The 23,089-nt window shown below is 41.2% G+C and overlaps 1 protein-coding gene across 3 annotated transcripts in view; it reads left to right on the top strand.

The window, feature by feature from the left end:
- Positions 1 to 23,089, top strand: part of ROBO1 (roundabout guidance receptor 1) — a 1,030,664-nt gene that overhangs the window by 126,551 nt on the left and 881,024 nt on the right. The window lies entirely within an intron of this gene.

Below are 23,089 nucleotides of genomic sequence, written 5' to 3'. Positions count from 1 at the left end.
TCCATTCTTAATATCAGCTATACTCAGTTCCAGAAAATCTCTCATTTGAGGAATTGGATGCTGGAAGAATATGTACTGTTAAGTGCCTTAACACAAACTAAGGAAATTAAAAATTTAGCTATGTGCATAGGCCAGTTTCTGTGTTGTAGATGATGATAAGGTGGTTAGGGAACTAGCTTAGGACTCGAAAGATTTAGATTCAAGTCTCTGCTTCACCAGATTTCCTGTGTAAACCTCAGGCAAATTGCCTATCCTCTCTGTCTCATTTCCCTATTTGTAAAATGGGGATGACAGTACTTCTCTACCTCACAGGGTCTTGGGAAGATAAATACATTACCAGAGTATCTGAGCACCTCACAGTCTAATGTGGTCCACATTACCAAAATACACCAAATGTAACTGATACAAAATGTAATATTTTGTTTCTGGGTTTTTTTTGTTGGTTCATATCCTAGTTATTCTGGATTAAGAAAGGGTCTCCAACACAGTGATGGCTACTTTCATGAAAACCAGATCTTTGTGAAATACATAGCTTGTGAAGAACTTTAACTTAAGATCTTTCTTAGTGAAATTAGCTACTTCTCTGATGAAGATCTTTGTCTACAATTCAACATAACTGGTGCTGCAGCAGGAAAACCTGTTTCTCTCCATTGCATTATGCCCTCCATCCAAAACTAAGGCCTATTACCAAAGTGTGTGCCAATAGGCAAGATGGTACTTCTCTAAAGTGTTCTGAAATAAACAGTTTGACACTTTTCAGATATAAAACTTTTTCATGTTCTCCGTCAACTAACTTATACATAAGGATTCAGTTATGGCAAGAAATACTCATGGATTAAGAAAAGCTCTCTGACAAAGTAGTAGCCCTCTGAGGAGGAGCGGGATCTGTTCCTGAGGTAGGTGGCAATTTCATGTGGACCCTGGCATTTATGATAATATCTGCTTTTTGAAGATGCCATTCTTCATGAAATTAGTGAGCTGGCTATAGCTTTATTCCTGAACTGGATGAACAATTTCAGGGAGCTCCTGTGTCTGTCCAAGCAACAGCTACTGTATAAAACATTCAGGTGTTTTTAAAATGTTTCAGGCCTGAGCTACCTAAACAATTTACAAAATCCTTATTTTTGATAAATTATCCCTTCCTTTGTTCTCCAGTGCCATACAAATGCCTCTGTTATAGCTACCTATTCCATATGTCCCCAATTTCAGAGGCAGCAAACTTTTTACTGTAGGGCATATGGAAATAAACTATGGGAAAGTTCTATTCCTCTACTGTGGGGGGTAAGAATACATACTATGTTGGACAATCACATTCACTGTTGAATTACAGGAGTACATAAAATCATCATAAGCAAGGCTATATTCCCTGAAAAATCACCAGACACAAGTTTTAAACATTTTAAAGGTTAATTTTAATTTATTATAACTCAAAATAATTATTTTATTTAAAATTCTCAGAAAATGCAAATTTAGGTTATGTGCTGAAAATTTGGGGCATATAAAAACACATGTTGGAAATCCCACTTTAAGTGCAAAACATAATGCAACCTTTATTGTGTCACCCTTATCACTCCTCATCCATAATATGGATATTCAATATAAACAATTGAACAATAAAGCACCAGGTCCCAATGGCAAACCATCTGAAGTACTAAAAGTGGGGGGAGAAACACTGACTAACAAGCTTCATTTGCTGCTCCTCAAAATCTGGTGCACCAAAGAAATTCCTGCTGACTACATAATGCTAACATCATCATCATCATTTTCAAAAAGGGAGACAGGGCCAACTGTGGCAAGTATCGAGGCATTGCCCTCCTCTCCATTGCTGGGAAGATTCTTGCTAGAATTTTACTGAATCGCCTGCTCCCTCTTGCAGAGGAAGTATTTCCAGAGTCCCAATGTGGCTTCAGACCATCACAAGGCCCAACCAACATGATTTTTGCAGCCAGGCAGATCCAGCAAAAATGTCAAGAACAATACGAGGAACTATATATGGCCATTATCGATCTGACCAAAGCCTTTGACTCTTGTCAACTGTGAGGCTCTGTGGAAAATCATGTCAACGTTTGGCTGCCCAAGCAAAGTGATCACCACTGTAAGACTCCTCTGCGATGAGATGACTGCCTCCATCCTGGGCAGTGGCTCTACCTCTGAGCTCTTTGTCATCTGAACTGGTGTAAAGCAGGGCTGTGTACTGGCACCCACTCTTTTTTTTTTCCTCCATCTTCTTAGCAGCTATGAAAGCATTAACCCAAGACCATCTACCACAAGGCATTGGCATTCAATATTGGACAGACAGCAACCTCTTCAACCTTTATCTCCGTGCCAGAACTAAAGTAATATCGGCAACAACATCTGAACTCCCGTATGCAGATGATTGTGCTGTAGTTGCAGACTCAAAGGAGGATCTTCAGATAGCCCTTAATTGTTTCTCTGAAGCTTACAAAAGCCTAGGGCTAACTCTGAACATCAGCAAAACAAAAGTTCTCTACCAGCTAGTCCCCGGTCAATCATAAAACCCAGCAAAGAACTGGAAAATGTAGAATACTTTCCCTATCTTGGCAGCCATCTCTCATAGAGGGCAGATATTGATGTAGAGATTCTGCACAGAATTAACTGCGCCAGCCTTACCTTTGGCAGACTGTCTCGTAAGATGTTCAACAATGACAACATCAGAACACATATTAGACTTTCATTTTAGAAAGCAGTGGTAATCCAAGTCTCAAAGCCGTATGGAGAGTTGGGGTGACCAATAGAAAATACCTGAAAAACCTGGAGCACCAGCACTTTCTTTGGAAGATCCTCCACATAAAAAGGGAGGACTGTCGCACTCATATTAGTGTCCACACAGAGGCCAACATCTTCAGTGTTGAAGCCCTGATTATCCTGCACCAGCTGAGATGTAGTGAACACTGTGTGCGCGTGCCTGATATATGCTTATCAGAACAACTGCTTTACAACCAACTCACCAAAGGAGAAAGGAAACAGGGAGGCCAAAAGGAAATGCTTTAAAGATATCCCCAAGTTAAACAGCAAGAGTTGTGGCATTGACATCACACACTGGGAGACAGCAGCCCAGGACAGGGATAACTGGCAAAGACTTGTCAGAGAGGAACATACACTTTTGAGGAAAATTGCCTTACCTTGCTCACAGGAAAAAATGTCATAGAAGAAAGGAAAGACCACTGTCATGCAGCAATCGTAGCCCAACCCTATCTTCCAGTACCACCTGCAATGTTTGCCAACAAGCCTGTGGCTCAAAGATAGGACTCCTCAGTTACCAAAGGACCCATGAAAAATAAAACCTGTGAAAGAGATAATCCTTGACCTCGAGGGATCACCGATGCTGCTGCTATGAGGCCCACTGATTCTGTTAAATTCTCCATCCATCATCCTTAATAGTATCTACTATTTCATGCAAGTTTATTGTTCATGATAAACCACAAAGAAATCAAACTGAAATGTGTCAGGTTATTTTACTTAATATTTGAGGAGGACACAAGTACAAAAGGTCAGTTGCTGATGTGCTTCCCAGTTAGAAAATGACATGTAGGAGATGATTTTCCATTTGAATCACAAGGCAGTATTAATAAACTTCTTGAAGAAAACTGGGTCACTTAAAAGGACAGTAAAATAGTGATACCCTAGCCAAATTGTTGATTGGAAAGCTGCTGTTTTCAGGATTTTGGTTGGAAAGAATGTCAGTGTAGTTCTGAATATCTTAGTCAGTTTGGGCAATATGCAGGTTTGACTGAAGTTCCCTCAGTCCATTTTAACTTCTCAAAGCAGCCTTGAAAGTAGATTAATTGGAAGGTATTCTGACTTGAGACCAGTATCCATAGTTGATAAGGAAAATGACTACCAATAGGTTAAAAGCTTGTCTACTCTTAAAATGTGGCAGTGGTGCAGCTACATGGCTGTAGCACTTCAGTGAAGATGCTACCTATGCCAATGGGAAGGGTTTTCCCATTGGCATAGGTAATCCACCTCCCTGAGAGGTGGTAGCTAGAGTTGACTGGGGTGGGTTAGGTTGGTTTAACTGCATCGCTCAAGGATGTGGATTTTTTACACTTCTGAGTGACCGTTACACCAACCGAATTTCCTACTGTAGGCCAGGCCTGACATCTTACAACAGTAACTAAAGATTTCACTTTGATTGTTTTTAAGATGGTTTGTTAGTTAACATCGGAAAATTCCAGCTCTGTCAAACTCAAGAAAGTTGAATAGCTTAAGCTTTAGTCCTTGAGGGTGTAAGGTCTATGAGTTTAGCTAGTTGACCTGTTTAGATTCTTGCTTCTGTGACTCGAATTCAGTGCTTCAGTATGCTGCCTGGGTGTGGGGTTTATGTGCACATGCACAACTCACTGGTTATACAGCAGTTCCTTCATTAAGAAAGGCCTCCCAGTTATGACAGGCGCATGCATAACTTAAAAAAAATCTGTTTCATAGATGTCCATTATATTTCTAGGGAATGGCAGACTTGTGAGCATGTGACTATGCATCTGACAGATGTAAATAGGGGTGAGAATCAGCACTGGAATTAGAGCTGTCCAAATGCTGCCCAGTGAGTCTTCATTTTAATGTAAAATTTACTTTGACAGAAAAAAAACAAATCTGATTTTTTCTTCTTTTAAGCACGTTTCCTAAAGGTAACAGGAAAATGTGAATAGGCTGTAGTGTTTGTTAGGCTGTCTGAAGAGTTGCTAATGTGAGTGGTTGTGGTTTTGGTTTTTTTGGTTGTTCCTATATAGAAAATGTTAGTTTCAGGTTTTCATAAGTATTTAACTCAGGTTACATATCCAATGGAAAAGTACTCTGTGGGACATGAAATCTGTGCATGCTAACTGTCCCTATTTGGCCTCCTTCCGTTCAGTTTGTTGAAAATACTGATAAAATGCCTCGATTTTAAATGAAGCTTCTGTCTGTTTTTAAAGAGATGGTAAAAAAATCAGGAACCTAGGGAAATTGTTAGGAGACAAATTTTCAAGTGGAAAGCTCCAAATGTTATCAATAAACTAGAGTTCTTTAGTGTTAGCTCTCTAACAGGCAACTTCAGGCATTAGTTTATGCTTCAGATCGGCTGAGAAGATGAAAACCGTGCTGCAAGGGATTTCCTCTCTGAGAGAAATCAAGATAGAAAGAGTGAGCATGTGTGACAGAGTGTGTGTGTGGGTTGGTTTGTTTTTAAAAAGTAGTTGTGTATTATTTTACCTCTTGAGGATGCAGGAATCTGACCTCTCCTGTCCTTGGTAAGATTTTTTTTTTAAAGAAGTTATCTGACACTTTACAGAACAATGATTATCAGAATAAAAAGAGGTTTCAAAATCTTGCATTCTTACCAGGATCTTAGCCCAAATTTTGTCTTACAGGGAATATACTTTCATACTTGCTATAGTGCCATGCAAATGACCACAATGGAGGAAGTAACTTATCAGAGATGTCTAATTTACTTGTAGTTTTTTTAACCATGTAGGTTAAGTAAACTGCTTTCTTCTCCCATGATGTAGAGAGAGAATAGGATTGATTCAGAGGTGATAGAGTAGCATTTTTTTTATGTAAAATTCCATGAGACTTGTTTATTTTTTTCTTTTTGGATACTCTGTCTGGGGAAGGCTGCAGTTTAAAATATTTGTCCAACAAAAAACATTTGCTCTTGGAAAGGGTCAGAGACAATAGAATTCCCTTTACTTGGGGAGCACAAGGGCTGCTCCCTCTAAGGTGTGGGGAAGCCAGGGTTTTCATACAGCACAATCCTTCCCCAGACACCCCTTGCAATGGCATGGCTCCACAGTGCTCCCTGCTCAGGACTATGAATAAATGCAAGAGTCTAGGCAAAGAAAGCAGATGAAAGGGTTGCTATTAACAACCACAGTGACTTTATCAGATCAATCTGACTTTCAAAGGGATTATGCCACTCTTCCAGTCTCATTATGAAAGCTGGAATTCTCTTCAGCCCTCTCCCTTCCTTTTCCCCAAGGAGTTAAGGTTTTCACAGGACTCTACTAGGGAAGAGGGAAAAAAAGAATAGATAATGTGTGAAGTACTTATTGTTAGTTTACCCCTTACAGGCAACTCTGTCAGGAGGAGAACTGCTTTATCTTTTTGGAGATTAATATACATTGTTGTGGTTAAGTGTGGTCACTGGTGGTGGGGCCATGTTTGCAAGTACAAAGAAATAGGTTTTTGTATCTCCCTGCTTATTGAGGGCAGAAAATAAACCTTTCCTCTCCTCCTCAGGGCTAAGTCTTTCCCCAGGAAAGGCCTGTGAGACCTTCATTTTGCTCTAACGCTTTATTCTTCAATGAACTTTTTGTCTCCCTCCTCACTGTTTCTAACTCTCTGCCCAAATGTATCACTACAGGATAGCTCCACTTGCGGGGTCACACACACATCTCCTTAGGATGCTGCTGCAGTGGCTACCTTCATGAAGTGTCATGCCCTCCAGCTTGAAAATGTGGGGAGTGCTAAGCAGGAACAGTACCCCTCCATCTCAAGTGACACAGGCAAAGCTGCTACCAGGCTCAATATGATGGAGCCTGCACCCAAGGAAAAGTTGTCCTTTACAGGAGGATGTGTTCATTGGCCCTTCCCATCCTTAGTGTCAGTAAATTGAAGTTCTTTTTGGAGTGATATTTCAAAGATATGGCAGCCTCCTTTTCAAGGCATCAGTAGTATTGACATGCTTTGCCAAAGGAATTCTGGCCTGGAGAGAGGACCTTTTCAAAGGTCAAACATTTAATATCCATATTTAAGAAGTCTTGCTCTGGATACCTCTCTCATTCTTATGCACAAAGTCTTATGAATCCATACAAGCAATGGCTTGCAATGCTGTCTCAAGAAGATACCTATTGCCAGTTACTGGCTAAGGAGGCAATGAGTCTCTCTCACATTTGCCAGACCATTCTACAGCACCAACAATCTGTTCCCCTGTGGGAAAGGGCCTACTTGGCAAGGACCCAGTGTTGTATCCAAAGCTTGCTCATCTCTAACTGATAGGTTGGAAGCTGAACAGAAACTAATAGACAAGGATAGCTGATTTTTCCATGTTACCACAATGCTACTTTATCCAAAGAAGAAATTCACAACAGGTCTTATTCTAGGACTTATTCTTATTTTGGAGGAAGTTCATTTATTACAAATACTGTCACTATTAGCAACATTTCCATGAGGGATAGATTTTCTTCAAGATGACCTTCTCTTGGTTTAATACCCAGTTTATTATAGTGATATCAGAACAAAAGGTTTAATTTAATCCCAAACCCTTGTAAAATAATTGTTAAGTGGTAAAAACCAACCTAAACTCCATAGACTCTGTGGAATCTAAATGTAGCCATTTAGGGTTTAGTCCATGCAAGTTAGACTTGTATTGGAGAGGGCACATTTTCTCAGCACCACCCCTTGCTCTTCTCTTAGAATTTTGTTTGAAATCTTAAGGTGAGGTAATAGTGCTTAACGTTGTATTACTTCCCTCAGAATTACCTCAGCACATACAACTCCATAGCTCATAGGTGAGCCAACCAATGGCAGTACAGCTTCTGCTGAAACTATACTGCTGAGCAAAGGCAGATGATGCAATCAACTTTGTCAAGAAGCGTCTACAAGGCCAGTCCCTGACAGAGCTCAGAAAAGGCTTCCCAGCCCTGTGGGTCCAAATAATTTGGAGGTGATGTGGCCTCCAAGCATGGAGCTCAAGGAAAATTCTATGAGGAAAATTTAACAGACTTTTCCCTGTACCCTCTTCCACAAAAGATGGCAATCTGGCTCACATAGCATAAATGCGCCAGGTTTACATTAGCAACGTTGACTAAGCTATATCACATCTAGTGTTTTGTATCCTTGCTTTTGGATGAGGGTGATATTTTCAAAAACACTCAACACTGACCTAACTCCACTGCCAAATGAAGTCAATGGTAAAATTTCCAAATGACTTCAATGGGAGCACTTGAGTCAGCCTGTGTCCAATTGAAAATAGCATTAGGAATGTTGCTTAATATATTTGTTTGTTCTGTTAAAGAACTTCCGTAAAACATGTGAGATATGTAACTTGTTCAGTTTAATATTGTTGGAACCTTACCATTAACTTTACTGTTTCTTCTCTGACACTTAACTCTGCATTCTTAATGTAATGTATTATGCCCTCTCTGCCTCCATTCAATATGTGTATTATTGGCTCACTTCTGTCAATCCTCCATGCACAAAAGAGCCATTAAAATCAATGGGAATTTTGGGTGCAGCAAGATTAAAGGATTGACCCACAGTTTGTGTCTGGATGGATTTTTCAGCACCAAAGATACTATATAAAAAGTATATTTTGAATAAAAGATTGTAATTTAACTTTTGGATAATATGGGGTTTTATTTGAGAAGTGACTGCTTTACAAACACAGTTTCCCCATGAGATTTTCCAATAATTTCTTGATTCATGGCCTGTGAGTACACTTTGGAGAAAAAAAAAGGATTACTGCTTCCAGTGGTATTCCCCAATCAGCTGATACCTGCAATATTCATTATACTTAAAATTGGGAACCTCCCTGGGAATGGTAATAACTCTAAATCTAGAATTAAGTTTTAAGTGTACAACTAGGCTGTGATGTTGATTATAAAACTTTCTGAGGGGAGAGTTATAACTGGAAATGGATATTATTCAAGGTGCACAGAAATAAAGTAGTAACTGAATTAGAATGAAGCCATGTACACTTGGTCCAGTTTTGAAAACTGTAGTATACTTTCAAAGTATTTCATACTGTAGACTTTGGAAAGTAATTGTACTAATCAGTCTTGTTTGCAAACAAACGTTGTTTGAAATTTCAACCTTTTATTAATATTTTGTTTTCTTCAGACGTTCCATGCACTGCATCAGCTGAATACATGAAGTAATTCACAATCCTACTGGCTTAACTATTGATAGCTTTAGGGGACCTTGTCATTCCCTGTAGCCTTCTCTCAAGCCCAGCTGTGTGGCTCTGAAATCACTTGGCTGGTAATTAGGTATTTATCAGATTGTTCTGAAAAGGGCTGAGACAGTTATCTGACACAATTATCTTTGAAAATTGAATTCCCCCTTTCTGGTCCTGCTGAGGACATTCAAAGGTGCTGTGACTGTTTAAAGCTAAATGCCTTTGAAAAACCCTCGCCTTTTTATATCCTATATAACAGGAGTCAAAATGCAGTCAAAGTGATTTTTTTTTTTAACCTTTCAGTGACTGGACTTTCTTCTCTTTAGTTCTGCAGTGATAAGATGATGTTTCGTTATCCATCTGGCTCTGTATTTGGAAGTACTTTTAACCATAAGCACTTTACTTTGTCCAATATTCACAAGCTAATAGCTTTCTAACAGTGACAGGAATTCTTAAGAATAATTCCTGCAATGTAAATTTAATATTTTGGTCTCTATGGGGGATTATTCATGAATTAATAATAAATAGGTGATGGGGTTTTGTCCCAGTTTTAACTTTCTATTAGGAAATATCAAAAATATGTTTTCTTTCCAAGAATCTTAGCTAAGATTTTCAGAAGTGACTGGTGATTTTGGGTGTCCGTTTTGAATCCTCAGCTAGAGACACTTGCAAGGTTTTACCCAGCTCATAACAATATATATCTAGCCCATTACATAAGAGCTGTTCATCAAAAACTAAATGTCTGATCCAACTGTCATTGCAGTTAATGGGAGTTGATAACTAACTTAAATTGGAGCAGGATTAGACTCCAGGTTTTCAGTGGTTTATGTTGAAATGAAACTACATATTTGTAGTGAGGGGCAAGTTCTTCAAAAACATAGCTATCAGCAGGATTCAAACTATGTGAACTATGTTACTTAAACAGATGATACTTCATTCTCAAAACACCTTATCCACTTGAAAAAAGAAGGTTCTTACTCTTACACAAATCTCATTGCAAATTAAATGAGAGGAAAGAATCCTTTGGTGTGGCAGGATTAAGATACTGTTTATTATCCCCTTCTAATTGCATTATGCAATAATTCCATACTGAAGGGAGCTTTACTTTTCTTCAGTTTGTTCTGGTAATTCTTTTGAGTCTTGGTCTATACTAAAAAGTTAGATCGAAGGAAGCCACCTTAAGTTGACCTGTTAATGTATGTGTCCACAATACTGGGTCCTTTACGCTGACCTAAATCGCCTCTAATGTTCACTTCTATAATGCGCCTCTGCCAGAGGCATAGCCAGAGGTGAAAGTAAGGCAGTCTGGTATGGTACGGTGTACCGGTAAGAGCCAGTACACAGCCAACCATACCGGCAGCGATGATGTAAAGAGCCTGGGGCTCCCGGCTGCCACTACCCCTCCAGCAGGCGGTGCCCTGGGCCCTTTAAATCCCCGCTGGAGGCCCAGGGTAGCGGAGGCAGTGGCCAGGAGCCCCGGGCCCTTTAAATCGCTGCCAGGCTGTGCTGAAGGGCGAGCTGGCTGGGGGAGTCTAGCCCCATCCCTGCCCCTTCTGGTTAAGCCACCCCCTGACACACCTTGCTCAGGACCCCGGCCACCCTGAGTACTGGTAAGTCCCTTAAGTTACTTGCACCCTTGGGCACAGTGCTTAATTCGATTTTCATGGGTTGACTGCGAGGTAGTGCAGATGCAGCATTCTGTAATTTGACTTAATTGACCATCAGGTGGTGTCCCACAATGCTCATCTGTGACTGCTCTGGAGATCATTCTCAACTGTGCTGCACTGCAGCCAGGTACACAGGCTCCTCCCTATGCCCCTCCCCTGCTAAAGCCCCAGGAATTTTTGATTTCCTATTTTGATCAGCACTGGGAGCATGCCAGCTTGAGCACAGCTGATCATGGAGACTACACGCCCCAAACGCGCTCCAGCCTCGCTCCTGAGGAGGAGGAGAATGGGAGACAGGCGAGCAGTGGATCCGCTCTCCCCGAGAGCCAGGAAGTATTTTTAACCCTGGAGCCCTGTGGGTTGCAGAACATCACGGTGGCCAACTGTGATGCTGGGGAAGGCACCTCTGGTGAGTATACAATTACAATGAAAGTCCAGTTAAACTTTAGCGGGCATACACATTCAGTGGTATTGCATGTTTACTGTGAGGAAAAAGTGAGGTGCTGTGGTTTTCTGCTTACAAGAGGCCACTCAAGCTACGCAGAGGGTGGCCTCTGGAGAAAGACTGTTTATGGGGACTGGGATAGCCTGGGAATCCTCCATGGATATCTCTGGGAAACTTTCCTGGAGGCCCTTTGCAGAAGGTTTCTGGGCAGGGCAGCCATATTTCTTCCACCATGGTAGGACGCTTTCCCATGCAACTCCTCAATTAATTCTGTTGGCATCATTGTGGTACACAGCATAGCAGCATAAGGACCAGGTCTCAACTCAGATGCTTGCTGCATCTCCTTCCTTTCCGCTTCTGTTACCCTCAGGAGACTGATACCACATAGAATCGCCTAGGGGAAATGGGGGAAGTTTTTCATTAAAAGTGCTCTTTAAAATGGCATGTAGACCCCCCGCCACCCCCGCCACACATCTGGATCACCAAACCACGCAGCCGCTAATCTGCCTTTACTGTGCTCAACATGGGTCGGCAAGTACTTAAAAGTGGCTGATAGGGGACTAGGGCCCCACATGAGAGATTCCACAATTTAGGAGTGAAAACTCCCCCCTCCGCCCCTCTCGTAAACTGCTTCCTGTGGTGCTATGGAGAAGGGCCATTGTTTGATTCTGCTCCCGAAATGAGCCTGCCATAAACATCATTAAAAGTGTGGTCACCAGGAGGGCATACTCACCATGGCTGGAGCAGCAAAACGGCAGAGTGAACAGTTATGGATTCTGATTATGTTATGGCTTGCACCTAGTATAATCTGTTTTCTTTATGAAAACAGCCTTGCTATGGAAACATTTTATTAATGTACAATGTCTCCTTTATTTTTTCCCATGACTGAGATCTGGAAATTTGTCCTTCAGCATGTCACCAACATCTGAAAGCAGATTTTCACTGATTAGTAGGAGAAAGAGAACGCGGGAGGACATGTTCACGGAGATAATGAATGCCTCTGGGACAGCTGACACAGAGCTGCGAGCGTGGAGGATTTCACTGTCCAAGAAGTTAGACATGGAGAGCAGGAAAGCTTCCAATGGGCAAGAGTGTATGGCGCAGGATGATATGCTTTGGATTATGAGGGATTAAGCAGGCATGTTGAGCATCTGGTTGAACTGCAGGAACAGAAGCAGAAGAGTAGAGTCCCTCTGCAGACCCTGGTGGACAGCCAGCCAGCATCACCTGGTGCAGAATCACCCTCCCTAAAACATTCCCTGAGGCATGGGCAAAAAGTTCATTATCCCTTTCACTTAACTCAGGGGGAGGGTACAAGGAACAGAAGATGTCCATTCAGACCTTTGATGGTCTGGAATGCAGTGTTATGTAACACAGCTGAAAATGTTTCTCCCGTTCCAACTTTACAACCCCTTTTCCCCAAGGTTACCTTTTATTCTGTTCTCCTTCTTTACCTATGTTTGTTAAATAAAGTAAATAGATTTGAGAAGTAAATGTTCTTTGAGTAGATGCAGTGGGCTTGGGTGGGGGGTTGGCTTTACAGGGACCATGATACAAGGCAGGTGAAGGTTTCGGAAAGCACAATGCAGACAAGCAGCTCACATTACTGTGCCTCATTACTGAAACAGCTTTGCAAAGGCCCACAGATATGCAGCGCCCCTTGCTGTGCTCTTCTTATTGCCCTGGTGTCTGGCTGCTCAAAATTGACTGCCCCTTTTTTTCACAAATATTATGGAGCACACAGCAGGAAGCTATAACCATGGGACGTTCTCTTCACTAAGGTCCAGACTTGTTAGTAAACTTCTGCAGCGCCCTTTCAAATGACCAAAGGCACATTCAACCACCATTCAGCACTTGCTGAGCCTATAGTTGAACCATTCCTTACTGTTGGTGTCCAGACGGCTGGTGTATGGCTTCATGAGCCATAGGAGCAAGAGGTAGGCTGAGTCCCCCAGGATAACTATAGGCATCTCAATGATACCAATGTTTATTTTGCAGTCTGGAAAGAAAGTTGTGGATTGCAGCTTTTTGAACAGACCTGAGTCATGAACCTTTCCCGACCATGCTATGTTGATGAAACACTCTGTAATCCACCAGGGCTTGCAATACCATTGAAAAGTATCCCTTTTGGTTTATGTGGTTGGCTATTTGGCAAGGTGGTCCGGTGCCAAGATGGGGATATGGGTGCTATCTATTGCCCCACTAGGAAACCTCATTGGGGCATAACCATCCACTATGTCCTGCGCATTTCCCAGAATCACTACCCTTCATAGCAGAAGTCGATTAATGGCCCTGCACGCTTGGAGCACAGCAGCTCCCATGATTGATTTACCTATTCCAATTTGATTCCCCACTGACTGGTAACTGTCTGGTGTTGCAAGCATCCAAATAGCGAGTGCCACTTGCTTCTCCATGGTCAGAGCAGCTCTCATTCTTGTGTTGCTGAACTGCAGGGCAGGGGAAAGCATTTGAAAGTTCTGCAGCCACTGCACTATACTGCAGTGGGACTATACTATACTATCATCCTATACTGGTGGGACTGCATCAATTTTCAGGTCAGTGCTTATTTCACCAGAAACGGCGCTCAACAGAGTGCAGCTGCTCTCTGACTGCCAGCAGCAACTGTGAATTGATTTTTTTTTTGTTTTGTTTTTTGAATGGCTTGCAGCAGGGCTGCTTGCATGAAATCGCTATGTTCTGCACGGCGGACCCTACTTTGGCTCTGGAAATACTGCAGGAGAAAGTGCAAGGTGTTTGAGATCCTCACAGCAAGAGTGCACAACTGAGCAGGCTCCATGCTTCTGGGATTACGGCGTACACGCAGTGGTTTTAAGGCGTGAAAACCACGGGGTTGGATGCCGATGCAATGTTCCCATTCTCCCCTGTGACAATGTTTTTGTCCCATGAGGCATTGCACAAATTTCCAAAACACATTGCGGCAAGTTGCACTTTGGGATTGCAACCCAAGATGCACTGCTAGCGAGGATGCACTCCATCGAGACAATGAGCATGATGTGGCCACACACAATTGACTTAATTCAGAGGCTCAAGGTCAAATTAGATAAAGTCAACTTAATTTTGTAGTGTAGACAAGCCTTGACTTTTGAAAAGAATGGAAGAAATAACACTGGTGGTGATGAAAACTTGTTGCTTTCTTTCAAGCACGGAGCAGTCAAGTGTAGTACTTGATGCTTAACAGCATTGCACATTTCGGTTTAGTGTCAGAGAATTTCAAAGTTACTTTACTATAGTCTAGCTACCACGTGTTAAAGTTTGGCAAAGCGACAAGGAACTGAAAATAGGATCTTGTAATGGAAAATGTCAGGAAACCTTATCCATAGCTGGTACTACCAGCTCTGCTTATAATAAATATAGGCACTTTTATCACTTCTCCATAGAATCAGTGCCATTCCAGATTTAGTTATAAAACTGATTGGTGCCTTTGTGTCAGAACACTGGTATCTCAACTGCCTCCTCTGTTTATGCAACTGAAGGGGGTAATCTTTTCCTGAGGAACTCTCCTGGTGAGTGTGAAATGGGGCAAAGGCCACCTTTATGGAATCATGACCACTTCCTCCCTAGGGCTGTATGGAAGTCCATCTCCTCTATTCCTAAAAGTTCAGTGTTCCATAGAATTTTGGGTCAGAGCCAGAAGTGGGAGGGATGGAGCAGAGGACTATCTTCCTACTCTGATAAAGAATCACAGGAAGCGTAATTTTATTCTCCAGTTGAACTTGATTGGACTAAAGAAAATAGAATTGTTCCTAAAACCCCTCCTCCTCACCCTCCCCTCTCTGCTGCACTGTAGAACTTCTGCTTAGGACCTCTCCTGGTTGACTTCTTACTCGCCTTCTAAAGAGACCATAGAAGACCTTCATATCTTCCCTCCACTTTCCCCATGTTTTCCCATGTAAGAAATATTTCAACAAGAATTAATATAGAACAAATTATAGATTCAGACAATGCTTCCCCACTCATCATCTGTACTTGAGTAGGGTTTTGTCCAATTGATTCACTTATAGTGACTCTTGCAAAGTGTCTGTTGCCTCTTTTGGGTATCTTATGTTCAAATAGCCAACAAAAGCTGCCTTCTAATCTAATGCAATACTATAATCTTCTGTGAACATTTTTTGCATGTTAAACTCGCAAATGTTATACCTAATTTTATCAGGATTAATTCACCAGGACCTATGATGAGATCAGGCAATCTACAATACTGCATGTCATAATTTAGGACTATTCCATCTGCAAATGCTGCTCAATAATCAGATTATTACAGCAGTCTCTCTTCTTTCTTTGAATTCTGTATACAATATGTGTTCAGTCCATCTAGCTGTTACTGGAGCAGTGAAGTAACAGCGATATAGGCTGCATGAGCCTGTCCAGAAACCTGGATAATTATTTGGGTGACTATCCCTTATTGAAGCCTGTGCTGTCGTAGCTTCACTACTCTGGTAGCTTGAGCTACCTAGATTAAAGCTGGCTAGGGTATGTCCCATTCTGCGATAGGGTAGGTCTACAATCCAAAGTGAGTCATTAACAGAGGTTTTTGGGCCGCCACTAAGTGAACAAATATGCCAAATAGAGAAGCAACCCACTTGATCTAGTGAAGCTACGAAAGCTATAATTAATTTAAACAGTGTGGTCACCACATCAAAACAATGGGAAGAGATTTCTAAAAATAAAAATGAATGGAGTTTCATAAGAATTTTCCCCCCTCTATTATTTTCATTGCTAACTTCTACTACAAGAGCATTTAACTGGTTTCCAAAGTGAAACATAAATTCATATAATCTTAGATTCCAACTGGAGTGCTGCTATAGGAATTCTTATGCTAGTCATAAAATAGGAAAATATTTTCAGTGCAATTTGAAGGGGCAATGAAGTGAACTTTAATAGGTGCCATGTGTCTGCTTCCAAGAATTGCATGCTGAAAATATCCCCCAAGAAATCCTGGACCAGATCCTCAGCTGATGTAAAATCAGTGTAGCTACCTTCATATCAATGAAACTACCAGTTTATATCAGCTGAGGATCTTGTTGCATTTCTTTTTCAAAATGATATTAACCATGTATCATACCTGGCCCTTGAAGAGAGAGAACTGAGTCAACGCACAGAGATGTTTTCTTCTATGTCTCTAGAACTCTAAAATAAATCAAGCCTATCCAAGGCAAGAATTAAGTTTTAAAGTAGTACAGTATGGTGATTCATTTTGTGTTGTATAACTTTCAAGATGGTACTGTACAGGAAGAACAAGTCCAGAAATAGTGTTAGTTTAAACTGAGATTACCTGATACCCTGAGTCCCACTAATTTTCATCAAATGCTGAAATGAAATGATTGAAAGTCTAGTAAGTTTCACTGGATATTAGAAGGCTTAATAGTTCTCCCTTCCCCTGCCCGCCACCATTGGGGAGTACACATGAATTGCTACTCCACGGGCCAGTTACTCTGCTGGTGTAAATTGGTGTAGCTCCATTGGCTTCAATGAAATTATGCCAATTTATACCATCTGGGTCTTGGAGCTAAAATAGGCAGCATGTCAAAACTGGCTCTTATCTCTGTAGATAAGGTTGATGGTATTATGCAGCAGCTTATTTGCCAAAGTTCACAGCTCTTATGAAAAGAGGTTACATCATCTTATGAATCTTATGAGTCCCTTAATTTCCTTATCTTTTGAAGCCCTCTCTCTATTCAGCATGCTGTAAAAGTATACATTTTATTCTCTTGAAAGGCTGGTTGCTAGCTCTGAGGCAGACTACAATAATAATTTAAAAAATAAAGAAAGGAAAAAAGTAACTCGGGTAAAATCAGCATTGATTTTTGTTTTTTGTCCTGATGTCTTTACCTCTGCAGCTGCTTGCTGCATTAGCCATATGGATGAATAGCACTACACTTAAGGTTCTAATCATTTTTTTTCTCTGCATTTACTGCACTGTTTCTTCCCCCTCTGGGTTTGTGCAGTTTAATTTGCCATTGATTCTTTAATGATTATAATGCAGTAGACAAAGTAGTGTTTATCTTCATCATGCCCTGTGGATGACACAAGGGGCCTAACTTCTTCTCACTCTTACTGGTGTAAATTAGCAGTAATTTCATGGCAGACAATGGAGTTTAACTGGTATAAAGAAGAGGGGACCATTAGGCTTACTTTTTAATGTTTGTTTGCTGTTCAATCATTCTGATGACATAGTATAGCCAGTGGGGATCAATCCCCTTCCTGCGTCATTTATTTCTCTATCAGAGCCCTTCACAAAGGTGGATAAATGTAAAGTGCTATCTTTAAGCAGCTGCTATCAGTAAGTAAACATGAAAACTCCCCAGCCTGGGGTTCATCACAGTCCTATGAGACTTAGTTTGGGGCGCTACTTGGCAAGTAGTCTACCCCTTTCTTCCCCCAAGCAGCCTCATCACCCTTTCCCTGATAACTTGTGCAAGACAAAAGGGGATCTTGCGCTGGAATTAACCCTTGTTTACTGGGAAGCAGGTAGCTTGTCCCTGTCATTATGCAGTTGAGGCTGGCTTCACATTTGTACTTGTTCGTTACCAATTGGTCTCTGCTGGAGGTAGTACAGCCAGGTGGGAGAGGGACTGAGGAGTAGGCGTAGTCCCGTGACTAGTTGTCATGGCAGTGATGGAGAAGGTGGGGAGGGAAGTGGAGGAATGTTTTTGTGTTCAGCTCAGAAGAGAGAGGATGAGTATTGCCTGTGGTTGTGATAGCAGGACCAGAGCGAGCACTTCTGCCATAGGTGGGGGAAGGGCAGGAGTGAAAGGGAGGAACAGGATTGCTGTCGCTGCTGGCTGTCATGGTAGCAGCAGCGCAGGTAGAGCAAATGTAAGAAAGAGGGAGGCAAACTGGAAATATTCATATTTTTAAAAAAAAAACCTTTTCAGTTTTTTTGGTAATATCGTCAGATAAGATTATAGTGAATATTCCCAGTGCTGGACTGGCTATTTTTCAGGCTTTGACTATTCATTAAATATATATTCATTGGATTGAGGCTAGTAATGGAAAATAATGGCTCTGCAGATTGAAAAAGTGACTTACAGAAAGGTCACTTTTTTTTCCTGTGTAATGATTGTAGGCCTGTGTTTGTATAGTTTCTTTTTGAGTGAAAAATCTGAGATTAAGAAATGCATGTAACTACCAGAATTGACAATATTGTCAGAAAAGTAAGAAGTGAACTAACATAAGTAAGAGATCACAAGCCCCACTTACTGGTTGAGCATGATATTCCTGTCTACTTCAGCTCCACTGGTACATTTTACATTTGGGCACCATCCTGCTCCCACTAAAGGCAATGATTGACAAGAATTAAGCAAATGTGGACATTTTTTACAACTTGCAAAATGCCTAAAACATGGCACCCCTGGTCATAAAGGGAACAGCCCTTCTCTCAGAAATAATGCAATATATGATATAAAAGATTCAAACAAAGAATTGATTTGGTCAGCATGGGATACTTGAAAAAAAATCCTCATTTTTAAGAAGGGATTTGAAAGAGATGAAGTGTTACTTGGTGATCAGGAAGTAAAAGTTCCTGCTAAAAAAGGGCTTGGTGTGAAAAGGGGCACAAAAGGGTGAGTGAGATGTAGGAAAAAATGCTATGGAGTGAGAACACAAGCTTAAGATTGACTAGGATTGTAGACTGAGCGAGATTCAAGATACTAAGGTCAGAAGGGACCATTATGATCATCTCGTCTGGCCTCCTGCACAACACAGGCCACAGAATCTCACTCACCCACTCCTGCGAGAAACCTCTCACCTATGTCTGAGCTATTGAAGTCCTCAAATCATGGTTTAAAGACTTCAAGGAGCAGAGAATCCTCCAGCAAGTGACCCATGCCCCATGCTACAGAGGAAGGTGAAAAACCTCCAGGGCCTCTTCAATCTGCCCTGGAGGAAAATTCCTTCCCGACCCCAAATGTGGCGATCAGCTAAACCCTGAGCATATGGGCAAGATTCACCAGCCAGATACCCAGGAAAGAATTTTCTGTAGTAACTTAGTTCCTACCCCATTTAACATCACAGGCCATTGGACTTATTTACCATGAATATTTAAAGATCAATTAATTACCAAAATCATGTTATCCCATCATACCATCTCCTCCATAAGCTTATCGAGTTTAATCTTAAAGCCAGATAGGTCTTTTGCCCCCACTGCTTCCCTTGAGATAATTTTAAGAAGGGGATGGGGTTGTGAACAGCCTTGAACTTGTAGTTAACGTTAAAAAAAAAAAGTGGAGCTAAAATGTGTACATTTTTACTCAACGGATCTGCTCCCTACAAACAGGCTTCATGAAATTTGTTTTTTTTTCCGTTTTGTGACGGGTTGTCACCTCTCGGGTGCAGTTTGGGAGCTGTGGGAACCGGTGTGTCCCTTTAATCGCCCAGCTGGGCTGGCCTTTCCTGACACTGCTCTATTGGTGACCCCCCAACCTCTTCAGGCCCTGTGGTCACTCAACATGACAGCAGGTGGCACCACACACCCAAACTGAGCTACCTGAGTGCCTTACTCCAAGAGAGGAAGGAGACAACCTCCAATTTCCCAGCTCCTCCACCCTGTAGCCTTGCTGGGTATAAACCCAAGATTGTACAGTCTTGCACTGCACAGGGATCTGTACAATGTAAGTTCATAAAGTTCGTCCTCCCCTTGATGTGGGAAGGGTATGCACATGATGCACAAGGGTATGCTTGTGTTAACCAAATTGAGATTTTTCCCCAGACACTTCACTCAAAGGTACACTAGCTTAGATAAAGCAACAACAAGTTTAACAACTACAGAAAGATAGCTCTTAAGTAACTATAAGTGATAGCAGACAGATCAAAGCAGATTACCTAGTAAATAAACAAAACCGCAAACTAAGCCTAAAATACTAGAAAGACTGGCTATGAATTGGCAGTTTCTCACCCTGACTGGTGATACAATCAGGCTTACAGATTCTCAAGGCACAAGCTGCATTTGCTTTGCAGATTGGGCTCCCCACCCGTGTTCCAAGTCCTTTTTCTTTTGGAGCTTCTCTCAGGTTTTGAGTTGTGGGGGAGTGATTAACAACAGATGATGCCACTTCCTGTCTTATATAGCTTTTCCATATGGCAGGAACCCTTTGTTTCAAACCTGATTCCCAGTTTGTGGAAAAATATTGGTACACAAATGGAGCTCAGAGCCATGTGGTCTAGTCACATGTCTTTGCAGAGTCATAGCAGCCATTACTTACAGGCTAGCTGAAATGTTTAAAGCCCATTATCTTTGTTGATAAACCATTAGCACTGTCTGGCTTCTTCATTGTTGTGCCTGAAAGGCTGGCTGTGGGTTTTTTCCAGAGTAAGCTCATTTGAAATACAGATCCATAGTCAATATTTATAATATCAGATACAAAAATGATACATGTATACACGCAGGATATTCATAGTCAGTAAATCATAACTTTTCCAATGACACCTTACATGACCCATTGTGTACATAATGCATCAAAATTATGCCACAATCATATCATATAACATTACTATGATGAATATGGGATGTAGTCACCTGTTTTTATAATTTTGACAGATGATATCAATGTTTACTTTAAGCATTTTCTTAGATTTTAAATTATTTACATTTTCACAGTTGCAAGAAATTATTGGAGGGGGGAAGAGACTCAGAAAACTATTTAATGACAGAGTTGAGATTCAAAATGTTAAAGCTTTATAAATGGTGAAAACACAAATTGTATATTTTGACATGTGATGACAAGGAAAAGATCCTTAAGTCAACAAGTCATGACTGTTTTTACTGTTCATTCATGAGTCCATTTGTAACCAACCTAATTCAAAAGTCTAAATCACTGAACTTTTTCTCTAAGCTCTTAAGCAGTATTTTTCTTGCTTTGTCTATCTTTACATGTTAATTGTCAGTGGAAATATATTTTCATCCATTTGTGGATATGTGTAAGTGATTTAACAGGTTATCTCGGAATTACCCTTGAATAAGTGGTATAGATTGGGTGGAATAGATTAACAAAATCTCTACACTACTCTCATATTGCTCCTCAGCACACGGAGCATCGCTCAGGAAAAGGGTATGGCTGGGCCACCTCTGGCTATTCCTGACATATAGAATGACCCTTTAGGGGGTTGTGGGTGCCTTTTGGGCTGCTGTAACTTATGCCAGTACTGGACTAATTCCCCATGAGCCCCAGAATTTTGGAGGAACAAAGCTCAACACTCTTAACACTGGAGACCCAAGTGAACTATAGGAAAGTGAGCTGGATTCTTTTCTGGCTAATACATCAATAAAGTTGTTAAAATTTTAGTTTCAGCATCTTTTATTCCTGGTGAAGATGTACAAACCAGAGAGAAGAGAGTTTGACTTTCAGATACTGGATTGAATTTACAGTGTAGTTGATCCAACTAATTCAGAACTCAAGTTTTGCACTTATTTGGTTCCTTTTCAGTTAATCTCAGGCTTTGAACATAAAAAAATGTTTCAATGGGAGAGGTAGAACAACATTATCAGGTGGCTTACCATTGGCACTGTAAGTGAATGGAGTTCCCACCCTGCTCAGAATCTACACAGAATGGATGTGATTCTACACTGCTTTGCACCCTGAATGCTCATTCTGATTGGGTAGCATTTTTCATTAATTTTGCTCAGGTGTTAATTGCAAGGTAGTGGAGAACAAGTCTTGGTTTATTTAGTGCAAACTACCCCATTCCTATAGTTTTGGGCTCTACTGGTAAATAACATAAAACTTTTTAGCCCAAGAATTCTCCATACATGTGGTCATTTGGAGAATTCCCCTGGGAAGACCTTTGTTCTAACCCCTAATACCTCCGTAGAAGGAAGCTCCTAGCTCCGTTTTGTTGAGGATGGAGCCTCATCAAACACAATGAGACAGAATCCTAAAAACAGCTAACACCTGCCAACAGGGTGGTAATAAGAAAATCTTGGCACTCCCATGCAAGCAAGTGTACTTCTGAACCAGTGTTGCCTAAAGTTATAAACATGCAACCTCCCTTCTTATTCTGAAACTTACTTGGTACAGAATATTTATCAACCAAACAAGAAAGAATTGTGCACTGAGGAATTTCCTCCCCGTTGTGTGCCTAAATGGCATGTGTGTGGCTTTTTTAATATAGTGATATTTTTCTATGCAAATAATGGGATTCCTCTAAAGTTACTTTGGGGTGTATTAGCTTTTTCTTTAACCAGTGCTTTGGTGCGATATTCACACTCAAGGCCAATTGTGTTATTACAAATCTGATTTTTTTTTAAATATCTTTGTTTCCTTTGTGTATTTGCTATTGTAAAACTGAAAAGGTCCTGAGAACAGCATCAAAAAGATTAGAGGCAAGGAAAGAATTCATTATGAAAAAAGATTTAAAAGATTAGGGCTTCTGTGGTATGCCAAAGAAGAAGACTTGTTGAACTATGTAAAAGAATGGACAATACAGAGAAGGTCATTTGTGCTTTTCTGTTTACCAAAATGTAAGAAAGCATTACTTTTTATCAAGGAACCTGGATATCTCATTGCCACAAGACCATGAGACCAAGAGTTTAGCAAGATTCAGAAAAGGAATAGGCATACACATTAATAATAGGATCATAGGCTCTTGCAAAGGATGAGGAAGTACCGCATACCCCGGCAGGATAGTAATGAAGCTATGTGGAGCAGAGCCTGCAGCTGGGCTCTGGGGGAGGAGGGGTTTCAGGTGTCTAGACCAGGGAGGGGCCTTCAACATCCACCAAATACCTCTTCCCAGTACATACACACGCGCCCCTCCAGCACTCCTAAATACTCCCTCCACACCCCCTAACTGTACCCCTCCATCCAGGTCCCCTTCCCTCTCACCCTACCTGCAGTAGTGTCCTTTGAGAACCTGAAATATAGTAATCCTATGGGGACACGGCAAAAAACCCAAGAATCTACTAAAAGACCAGAGTGGCCAAATTTTCCCTGCATGATTTGCCCAGCTGGCACATATGACACATCCAGACTGAGGCACCTAATAAAAGCGTAACAGAGAAACAGGAACTGGGTTGTCATGGGGGTTTCTTTCACTCTCTACTCTTGGGGGAATCTTTTTTGTTGTCTA

The sequence above is a fragment of the Caretta caretta genome, chromosome 1 (genome assembly GCF_965140235.1).
Source record: "Caretta caretta isolate rCarCar2 chromosome 1, rCarCar1.hap1, whole genome shotgun sequence".
NCBI classification, from domain to species: domain Eukaryota; kingdom Metazoa; phylum Chordata; order Testudines; family Cheloniidae; genus Caretta; species Caretta caretta.
Note: the sequence above shows the minus strand (reverse complement) of the source record. Positions and strands in the feature narration are given on the sequence as shown.